Source organism: Amphimedon queenslandica, unplaced genomic scaffold (genome assembly GCF_000090795.2).
Source record: "Amphimedon queenslandica unplaced genomic scaffold, v1.1 AMPQUscaffold_13234, whole genome shotgun sequence".
NCBI classification, from domain to species: Eukaryota; Metazoa; Porifera; class Demospongiae; order Haplosclerida; family Niphatidae; genus Amphimedon; species Amphimedon queenslandica.
The window spans coordinates 105,112-113,419 of NW_003546530.1; the positions used below are offsets into that span (position 1 = coordinate 105,112).

The 8,308-nt window shown below is 35.1% G+C and overlaps 2 long non-coding RNA genes across 2 annotated transcripts; both read left to right on the forward strand.

Annotated features, from left to right (window-relative positions):
* On the forward strand, positions 1-340 carry LOC109584197 (uncharacterized). Its single transcript, XR_002185899.1, has 2 exons — positions 1-68; positions 122-340. It is a non-coding gene; the product is annotated as an uncharacterized LOC109584197 (long non-coding RNA).
* A 599-nt stretch (positions 341-939) lies between these two features.
* Positions 940-7,545, forward strand: LOC109584198 (uncharacterized). The gene is made up of 3 exons (XR_002185900.1): positions 940-1,073; positions 1,195-1,324; positions 7,450-7,545. It is a non-coding gene; the product is annotated as an uncharacterized LOC109584198 (long non-coding RNA).
* Positions 7,546-8,308: the final 763 nt, after the last annotated feature.

Below are 8,308 nucleotides of genomic sequence, written 5' to 3' on the forward strand. Positions count from 1 at the left end.
TTGTTTAAATCTTTAATTTGCGGCTAAAATTCCATTTGCGTACCTCTGTAGCCCAAATATTTGTTTCTGTGAGTGTATTTTTGTCATGAAATATTGTTACTTAGTTTATTACATTGTTTAGGCAACTTCTCTTGTTTCTCCAGAGTGTTCTTTATGAAATATTCAAGAAAAACCAGTTTGCCATGGTATGACCTTTGCGTACCTCTCAGGAGAATAGACTACATTCTATTGCTATGAAACTACAATAAAGAGAGTCTTTACATGTTTTTACATTGTTTAAAGTTGTTTTTAAATTTTCCTTGTTGCTGGTTTTTTAGTTATAACAATTTACATTCAGCCATTTTGCTAAGATGCCATTGATTGCTCCATTAATTTTAATGAATAATAACAGAGTCTGATAATTATCTTCCGGTCCGTAACCAATCCCGGTTACGTTAGTCTATTATATCCCTGCCGTAACCTACTCTCAACAGTGCTTTAACTAATACGTATATATTTCACAAAAAAATAAAAGCAAAATTTTCTCCTAGTCATTTTTGCCAAAATTTAAGCCTTTAGCGACTTTAAAAATTCGTAAATGCCGTGAAATTGATTGGAATCAGCTAAAATTTTACTCCACTCAGTTCAAAATTTACCAAATTTAACTTAGACTTTAGTAATAAATTGACGATTGATGATAGCATGCTGTAACAAGCATGCAATTCTAATTCCTCATTCTTAAGTTAACCCCCACATAAAAATCACTAATTATTAATGTTTACCAGTCATTGTTCCAATTGTACAGTTGATCAATGACAAACAAGGTAACAAGTAATTAGCTATTATATACCTATAATAAAAAAATCCTTAAAATACAATACATAATATTTGAAATTTACCTCTAAATGTTTTGAGCCGCCATATTGAGGTTAAAAACGAAAAAGGTGTGGTTTACCTACTTTCAGTAGTTTGTGGGTGGAGTTTCTTAAAAGTGAGCTCACTGAGCTGAGAATGGAACTGAGAAGTAACAAGAACTCCTAAAGTCAAGAAAGAGGAGAATATGTAGATGAACAGAGAGAAGATGAACAAAAATAGTAATTATTGATTAATAATTTATGTGCATTAGTGTCCTATATCTATTAATTGTGTGTACATTTTGGTTCTGAGTGCATAAGATTTGTTTTATTTTGTATTATTAATATATAATATTTATAGATTTATCGAGGTAGATGCTAAGCTCTTTTGTATCATGAGGGATTGAACAAGCTAAGCTGTTTCTGCTTCAGTGAATTACTTATTGTTTGATGTAGCAGAGCAAGTCACTTGATCTAATTAAATTAAAATGGTGAGTCACCTAATATTAGTAGTATTATAATCATAGTATATGGTATATAAGATATACTATCATCATAAATATGCATTTGAATTCTTTCATTATGCTGTAGTTCTTGCACTTGTATGGTCTAATGTGCATTGACAAGAATATAATTTTATACTGGGTCATACTTACAATGTACTAGATCTATGTGTGTATTTTCTTTGTTTTTTGACATTGGGAGAGTATACTGCTGTATACTGAGCAGCATATCCTTAGTATACTAATGCCCATTTACAATTCAATATTAAATCATTTTTATGATCAACAGCTGTTGTACATACGACTGCCGTTCTCCTGTTTCATGTAGATGTATATCTATATGTACGTACATGTGATTATGTCAAAGATACTTTAGAGTACTTGATGGCTGTTTTATCCACAGATACATGTATGTAACTGTATTTGATTCTGTATTATTATGAGTTATTGATAGTTTATAGAGACATTGTCAGAATGGGTATACATTATATTGTAATGTAGAGACCAAGTTTATAAGTGAATGAAATTTATTGTTATTTTTTCTGTATTGTTTATATACTAATAATTGGCTGTGGGTGAATCAGGGTAATAAGAATGTTAGGTGGTAGTTTTTTTCAGTCACCAGATGTTAATCTTTCCTAGAAATCAATACATGATAGCTTCTAAACCAACAACCACCTTCTGTTGATAATTAGAATCTAAATTATGTGGTCATTCATTCATGTGTACTGTGTATTGCATGTATATACATTGTATGTGTACATGTGTGTCTATACTGTATAGTACAATGGTATAACTGTGGCTTTCCTTTACATGTACATGTACCTGATTTGTGCTAATATTTTATTGTGTTCTGAGTCTGACAGTGTGCAGTGTGTAATAGTGAATGTACATTGTAAGTACTAGAAATCACAAATACCTGGCCACATATGATTGCTTCAAACTTTATTGCCAGTCACCTATCCAAATGATATATACAACACAACATTACAAGTGGCCTTTTTCCCTCGGATGCCTCCCATATTGTTGATAGAGGCTAATGGGAATAGATACTTATAAGAACAACTGACTAGTGAGAGTGACTAGCATTAAAACCTGTGGACGAGGATGTGATCTCTTACTTGGAGGAATTCTGAGAGGCATAATAACACATAGCAAGGACTGTATTCTGGGTCTAGGGGCACCTTTAATGTACAGTAGTTATGCATAAAGGCCAAGAGTGTTAATTATGAATGCACCTATACATAGCTGTTGGTGAGGTTAATGTGCCTTGGTAACGTACGAATATGTACATATAAATCACATTTACTACTCAAAGAAATTGCCACAATTTTTTTAAAAAGTATATGGAGATTATACCTAAAACATGTAACATGAGTTTACCCTTGATAACACACTGAAATGACCCTCCACCAGATAAGACCAATACTGTTCACTTAGTGATTTAAATCATTAATTTTTCTTATTGTTCAACACACACATACTGTGACATTACATGTACATGTACACACAGCAGCAGTTCATCAATAAGATAGTTTTTAAGTCCTCAATGGCAGTTTTACTGCTAGGTATAGGTAGCGAGTGCCCAAATCGCCGCAGCAAGACCTCCTAATCCAACACCAACTAGAATAACCGTTATTATCCAGCAGGCAACACATTCACAAGTAGGAGGATCAGCACAATAGCACTCTTTACATCCCATAGTGATACAGGTTAATAGGAATAGACACTTGAAGCTTGACAGAGAAGAACGACTAGTTGTTTAGGCGCTGGTCACTGACTCACTGCTGAGCTAGCTGTTTTTGAATGCTGCGTCAGTTATGGAAACCTGTAAACACCGGGACTGCCTCTCAATCGGAGGAATCCGGAGAAGTATAATAACATATGACGTACACCAATACATAATGTTAGTTTGGTCAGTATTATCTTGATAGCAGTACTAGTGGTGGTGGTGGGGCCAGTATCTTGGAGACACCTTAAACTTATAGCTATACATAAACACTGAAATTATAAATGTACATGTACTATTATTATGAATGGCGTTCAGCTGTCAGTGAGATCTTGGTAGTGCATGTAGACTTGTACAATTGCATTTTCTACTCAACAAGATTATGCCCATGAATTTACTATAAAGTATACCTTAATTACCTACATGTAATGCACATAACCAGTCACTTTTAAGTTGGTCATTTAAAGTCAACACTCTTTGTTACAATTCACATACACATAACATTACATGTACATACATTGTATAGCAGATGATCATTAATAGGATTGTTTTATTGATGTTCTCAATGGTGATTTCAATGCTAGGCATAGGTAGCGAGTGCCCAAATTGCTGCAGCAAGACCTCCTAATCCAACACAGACTAGAACAACTGTTATGAACCAGCAGCAAACACATCCAATGTCAGGAGGATCAGCACAATAGCACTCTTCACATCCCATAGTGATACAGATGAATAGGAAATGGGAATAGGTACTTGGAGTTTGATAGAGAAGAACGACTAGTTGTTTATGGCGCTGGTCACTGCTGAGTTGGCTATTTAAGTGCTGCGTCAGGTATGGAAACCTGTAAACATCCGGACCACCTCTCAATCGGAGGAATCCGGAAAAGTATAATAACATATGACGTACCATAATACATAACAAGGATTGCACTCTGTGATTAGGGACATCTTAAACTTAAAGCTATACGTGTATGCATACATGTAATAATTACTGTCCATTTAGTTTTTCTCTAATGTCAATAGGTACGTGTATTTATTGTAAGGAAAACTGGAGATATACACATGTATTTGAATAGCTATACATTTATTCCTTTAATTTTGAATGCAGCCATTTCAGTGGCGTGTACATATTCAATCTACATGTACATGTACTTTTTGTGATTTATATGTATATATGTACATGTACATGTACATGTATGTACATGTTAATAATGTATTGCTAATGGGAGTTTATGTATGAGTTTATACTTGTGTATATGGTACATGTAAGTATGGTATATGTACATGTACATATGTACATTCCTTTTTAATGGATTGTGGTGTCATTGAGATAGTGTCCTGCTAATGGCCAGGGAGTGTGAGGGTGTTCCACTGGGATTGTTTGTAATTTTAGACTTTTTGGGGGAGTTTCAGTTTATACAGCCTGTGGTTGACCTCTCTCTATTGTGTGTTCAAGTCTTCCTGGATACTAATGGAGTGGCTTATGAATAATTGCTAGTGGTATTTACTGCTAATGCTCTCTCTTTGTAGTGATTCTATCTACAATATCATTAATAATAAAGTGCAAAAAATGATTATAATTCTGGTAATAGCAATCTATATTGTATATAAATGTATGACAATATGTTGTAAAGCTAGTTAGATGTGAGTTTTACGTTATAGTAAAAATTAAATCTGTTTCAGCATTAATAAAAGTTAGACTCTTGATTCAGATGTAGTGGATGTGTGAGTAGTATTACATGTAGTATTGATGGTTCCTGGCTGTGTAGTTTCAGTGGGTGTGTATATAATGATATTATCAGATTGATCAGTGTTGATTGTAGAGTGTGTGCTTGTATTATCAGTTATTGGGTGAAGAGGCTCAGTGAGTGTGGTTACATTAGTAGGAGTGTTGCTGTTATTGGTTGTAGCATTATTTATTGAAGATTCAGTGTCAATAGATATACCAGCATTAGGCTGAGATGCATTGTTGCTAACTATACAGGTAGTGTGTGTTATTGGAGTCTGGGCTATTGAAACTTGAGGGTCAGTTATTGGATGTGTATCTAGAATGGCACCAGGTTGAGCTGCATTAGTAATTGTGTCTGATTGTGTAGCACTAACTGTCTCCTGAGTTGAAGCTCTTGTATTAGTAGTAGCATTATTAGTACACGTAGGTGTTCCAACAATTATCGGAGCCTGGCCTGCAGGTCCAGTTGGAACTGTTTGATCTGTTGGAGGTATAGGACACAACTGCTGTATGGCAAATTGTGCAAATGCTACTTTTGATATTTCCAGTATGTCTTTCCTGTCCATGTGTGTAGCAGCTTCCTCAACAAGAAGTCTCTGACATTCTGAAGCTGCCAGCTTTTGTAGCAGCTTATATCGGGCGAGCTGAACTTCTTTCTCTTTTAGAGCAATCTCTCTAATGTCTAGACTGAGTCTCTCGATTTCACAGTTGACTCTTGAGTCATTTCGAGCCTCAAAGTTGTTTTTATCTCTTTTTAGTTTCTCTTTGTCTATCCTAATTCTTTCCTCTCTTAATCGTATTCGCTCTTTGTCTACTGCTACCCTTTCCTTGTACAATTGGATTTTTTTGGCTGTTGAATTTGCATTCTCTTCTTTCCCCTGAAGCAGTCTTTCTTTGTTCCTTAAAGCTTGCTCATCTAATTCATATCTCCTCTCATCAGGGTCTAAGTCAGGATGCTGAGGATGCACATAGTTGTCAATTTGGCTATGATTTCTCCTCCTTCTGGTGATGTTTAAACTGATTTCCTTGTCCTTGGAATCCCTCTCTTCAGCCATGGCTTCTATCAAATCACTGCAGGAGTCTTCAATACTTTTTGGCTCTTCCTCTGTATACCACCATAGGACACTGCTGGAGAAGATAAGGACCAAACTAAAGAAGAGAAGATCGAAAAAAGAGAGCAAGGAAATATCTCTGTTATTAAAAAAGTAGATACCAGTTCCAATAAGACCTAAAGGTGGTGCATATACTACTCCTTGAAGGAAACCCAGCGATATCCATCCTAGCATTTTCCAACAAAAACTTTTGTCTTTGATGAATTCATTCACCTTATGAGCTGCATTTAATATAATCCATGTGACAACTGATACCAACACCCAAGCAAATAATAAAGTACCAGTTGCTTGACCGACTGCTCCACCTATATTCAGAGTCCAAGCAAAGCATTCAACATCTTCGTCAAAAGTGAGTGCCTCTTCTAGAGTGACGTTCATTACTTCATTATGATTTGAGCTATAGAAGCACTTGTAGTCGCCAAACGGATTATATTTTCTCGACCGATCAATGACCAAGTGGATCCAGAACACTAGCGCTGTGAAGAAGACGTTCACTAGCATTATAGCAAAGAGGGAATTTGTGTATTCTTTTTTGAGTATGAAACCAAACATGACAGTGTTGTTACCATGCTTATTAATATGTGGGAACATTATCCTCACTGCTTTATCCGGTTTAAGGAAGTGTATTGTGAGTGCCATGCCACAAGCTACAACTAGAGATCCTATTAATGGTAGGACGAGCTGAACCCGAACAAAAGAGTTATATTCGTGGTCCATGGTGCCTCTAGAAAGATCCTTCCTTGTATATTGGTATATAAGGGATCCTGAGTCTCTTGCTGTAGGTTGTGATTGTTTGATTGCTGGTTGCGACTGAGTGATGGGGAGAGGACAAAGAAGTGCTTTATAGGCTGAGCTGACGGAATGAAGAGGTGGCACTAGCAACCGGAAGCCACTTTTGAGCGAATGTCATATCAGAACATGTACTTTATATATGTACATTATACATGTATGTACATGTACAGTGTATGCTGAAGTATGTAATTCCATTGTATTGTACCTTATAAGACATTCTGTACGTGTACCTTTTATAAAGAGTGCTATTTGTAATTAAGAGAAGATAATGTAATGTCTTAGTATTATATGTTACATATTATATGTGTACATGTACATGTGTTGTGTTTTTGTCTTTATTTTAATTGTCATTGAAAGTACGTGTACAATTGTACGTTCATTGCTATTATTGCTATGTGCATGTATTCCTGTGTGTATATTATGTGCACGTATCCCTGAATGTATTTTGGTTGTGGACCTGTTTATCTTTTGGTCAGAATATGCTGTATGTACTATAATGTACATGTACATGTGGGGAGGGTGTATCATACTGGTAGGAGGTGATTAGTAGTGGTGGCTATGTAAACTAGTATTTCTTATTCTGGCTGCATCAATTAGCCTTTATGATTTATTCATGTTCAAGATGTTTTTATAGTGTGTTTATTTTAGACTTTATCTTCATTTCCTTTCTCCTCCTCCTTCACTCCCCCCTCTCTCCCTCCACCCTCTCTCTCTCTCTCTCTGTATCTCCTTTCTTTCACTGCCATATTAGTAGGTTCTCTCATCATAATACTATTCCTCAATCCTGTTTTGTTGTCAAATTTTCTTTTGAAACTCATTCATCAACATTTTTAAACTGATAAGCTTCTTATGAAATATTTTCATATTTTAAAGTATTATTTTGTTCAAAAATTAATGTTATTAATGATGAAAATGAACCAAAAATTATGAAAGTAATTGTCTTTGTTACAATGTACATGTATGTATCAATGATTTTGTTCTAATCCTGCACTGAAAGAGTCCAATCACTTTTGTCTTTGTTATATTGTTCCTCTTGTTCCATGTATCTCTGATAATGATCATCAACTATCTGAACAATATTAACTTCATTCTCTCTCACACGATACTTGTAACGTTTAGCCAGTATCACAAACACTATCAGTATGATAAAAACTAGTACACTCTTTGCTATATAATAATAGAAACTAGTACATATGTATTGACTCTCACAATTAAATGGAAACATTAGTAATGTACTAATAAGATAACCGATTCCCCATGAAGCATACCACAATCCAACCATCACTCCTCTCATGTGTATTGGAGACTGAGCTACTGTAAACTCCAGTGATACTGGATACACAAGAATAAAAGCTAGACCGTTTAATGTTTGTGGAATGAATAACATCTTATTAACAAACTGATCTTTCATTATAATGTTAATGACAAGTTGAGATACCACAGTAGTTACACAGAAAAAGAGACCAACACTAATTCTAGTCAGCATACTAGGAATGTATTTGTAGAAACAAACACGAATGAAGTATAGATACACTAACAATAGGAAGAAGGAGCATATGTGGTACTCAATCTCAGTTACCAAATAACAAAATAGTGTACTATTTTACCAG